At 37.6% G+C, this 3,068-nt stretch overlaps 1 protein-coding gene across 2 annotated transcripts in view; it reads left to right on the top strand.

Moving 5' to 3' along the window:
• The window catches only part of hnrnpul1 (heterogeneous nuclear ribonucleoprotein U-like 1), a 43,983-nt gene that overhangs the window by 26,266 nt on the left and 14,649 nt on the right, over nt 1–3,068 (top strand). The gene's annotated exons all lie outside the window — the stretch shown is intronic.

Raw genomic sequence — 3,068 nt, 5'->3', positions numbered from 1 at the left:
CCTAGCAACCATGGCAAACCATGCCCAGCAATCACTATGCATAAAAAAGGTTCCCTGCATACTTTTTACTCTTCATTTTATTATTATGAAAATAGACGTTGGCCTTTCGTGATCAATGATTTGATTAGTGTTTTTTAAAACTTTTTTTTTTGTCATAGCCATAATAAATAGGTCTGGTTGGGCACCCCTGCCATAGGCTGTGTTCAAATTTATAGGATGCTGTCATGCTTTTTTATTTATATTTTCAGAATCTCGAATGTTTTAGCTTTCAAATGCTTTCACACCACACATGTAATTTAAAACTCCTCAGTTATTTGCTTTTCCATTTGGGAAAAGAAGTAGGATAGGAGAAATAATATTCTATGATCAGCCTATAAAAAAGGGGAACAGATTTCAAATAATTAGGGTTATGGCTAGATGGTTCATAAACAGGGAAAATGCATATTAAGCAATTAGACATAAAATGTATGAAAGTAATAAATGTCTCACTGTGTTGTTGCAGCGCCTCAGACTGGAAGAACATGAGGAGAGTGGTGAGAACAGCAGAGAGGATTATTGGGGCTCCTCTTCCCTCCATTAAAAACATTTCATTCATTGCTCTGCTTGTTGCGAGCCCATAACATCCTCACTGATCCCTCACACCCACACCATGGACTGTTCTCTCAGCTCCCCTCTAGGAAGAGACTCTGAAGCATTTGATGCCAGACCAGCAGGTTCGGCAACGGCTTTTCCTCCAGTCCATTAGACTGTTGAACTTTTAAAATCTAAAATCGGGTCTGCATCACATTGTAAACATCATATTTGCACTGCATGGCTAATTTCCAAATCCTTCTAAATAGAACTAAACTCAATGTTTATATTGCATCTTGCACCATATTTTTATGATCACTGCTGCACTTTATAAATGGAAATGTTCCATCTCACTGTTGTAAGATGCCATTCAATGTTGAAAGCTGTATACATCAAGATTTAATTTTGTATAGTCTGTCTAAGTCTAAATATAATGAAAGCTTTGGCTAGGAATGACTGGGGGGGCAAGAAGGAGTAACTACTAAATATTTACAGGGCTCTTTTGAGATCAGCAATAGATTACGAACGTATTTTATATGGTGCAGCAGCAAAATCAACATTACACATAATAACAGATACATTGCAATATAGGACATAACAAGTAGTTACTGGAGCAGCTAAGACAAACCCAATCAATGCTCTGTTAGTAGAGTCTGGAGAGACTCCTTAAAAATTAAACAAGCCAAAAAAAATAACACTTTATTACTGGATCAGAATTAAAACACAGCAGTAAACATAACCCAGCAGGAAGTATAATAAAGAACTGTTGGGAATATTCAAAATTTAAAAGAAATGGCTTTGGCTGGACAGGAAATGAATGGGAAAAATATATGAGTTAGATGAAAAGACATTCTCTAAAAATAACCCAATTGGTTCGGTTTCACGATGGTTTTTTCCAGAAACAAATGTCGACTTAGAAATACATGCACTCATTAGAGAGTAGAAATATAACGAAGTTGGGGTTAAAACTAACTTATATATTAGACAATTGTATTATAGTTTTTTTTTAACTGATCACAGATGGTTCAGAAAAGAAAATGCAGTGCATCATGTTTTGATGCACTGTTGCACATTATGGGATGGAAATGTTCTGAGAGCTGTACAAAACGAAATTTCGTGACAATAAAAGTTTTCTAAGTTCTAAATTGTTATAAATATGCAACAGAAACAGAGGAAAGAGAATGAAGTATTGAAGGAATATTAGGGACAGATTTATATATAGAGAAAATTAGGGTAATTAATAAAGATTTGGTTTTTATTTTTCGCAAAAGAAAATAATAAAGTATAGTAGGTGGAACGTGTGAAGCTATGAACTCTTGTACAGTAGGTGGCGGTATGCAGCTGTCAGTTGTTTGCAATTCGCCAATAAAAGGAAAGAAGAAGAAGTCCGTGACGCTAGGGGGCGCTAGCGTTTCTTTTAGGCTCTTACGAGGACTACCCGCGCAGCTCTCTTCAAACAAGGTAGGCCTCAGCTTTATTTTTCATCATATTTCATTTCATAGCTGCATTGCAAATCATATTTACGACGCAGTAACTGCATTGTTTGTATGAAAAAACAGAGTGACACACAGGAAGTTTATATTATCAGTGAAAAAGGTAATTGTTTTGCATCTCTTGGCGGCAAATGAGCTAATGCTAGGCTGAGAAGGTTACCGTACTCAGCTGTATAATGGCGCTTTGCAATGAGGAGTTGCCATATAAACATATATGCGAGAGATTTTACTTGAAGGTACACATTTACTAACAAGCCTTTTGTGAATTCGTGTCCTTGTGTATTTATGGAGGCTGTTTTTGTCGTGCAAATGTGTGTTGTCGGTGCAGCGCTGCTAGCTAGCGTAGCCGCACCGTTACGTATCCCGTTCAGCAGAGAAACCGCGCAGAGCGGATCAGTTTGAAAGTCAGAAGCAGTAGTGTGAAACTTTGGTTAACCGTGGTGTGTCTTTGTTTCTTGCTCTGTTATTCAAGAAAGACTACAAAACCTACAGATAACACACGGACCAACCATGAGTTTAGACGTGAAAAAACTGAAAGTGAATGAGTTGAAGGAGGAGCTCCAGCGCCGCGGCCTTGATACGAAAGGCCTGAAGGCGGATCTGATGGAGAGGCTGAAAGCTGCTCTGGAGGCTGAAGCTGAGGCGGATACCTCAGAGCAAACTGGGCAGGAGGAATATGGCGATGAAACCCAAGAGGAAGAGGATGTTCAAGAACAGCAAGGTAATATGCTGCATTTTAAAGTCAAGGATACTTTACATTAAATGTAACCTCTGTATGTGATGCAGTAATGATAACCTTTTGGTTGTTTATATTAGTCTTATGACTGACATTCTTCAAACTTTATGTATGACACATTGCTTTGGCTCTTAACTGGTACTGGTTCACCTAAAGGCCATCAGTTTGGGTTAATATGTTATGTAAATCAGTATTATAATACACTAAGTTTTTAATTTCATTCATAGAATCACCTGTTTGATCATGCTCTGGAATGAGACTGTAGTTTG

Source organism: Cyprinodon variegatus, unplaced genomic scaffold (assembly GCF_000732505.1).
Source record: "Cyprinodon variegatus isolate N-32 unplaced genomic scaffold, C_variegatus-1.0 Scaffold345, whole genome shotgun sequence".
NCBI lineage: Eukaryota > Metazoa > Chordata > Actinopteri > Cyprinodontiformes > Cyprinodontidae > Cyprinodon > Cyprinodon variegatus.
Note: the sequence above shows the minus strand (reverse complement) of the source record. Positions and strands in the feature narration are given on the sequence as shown.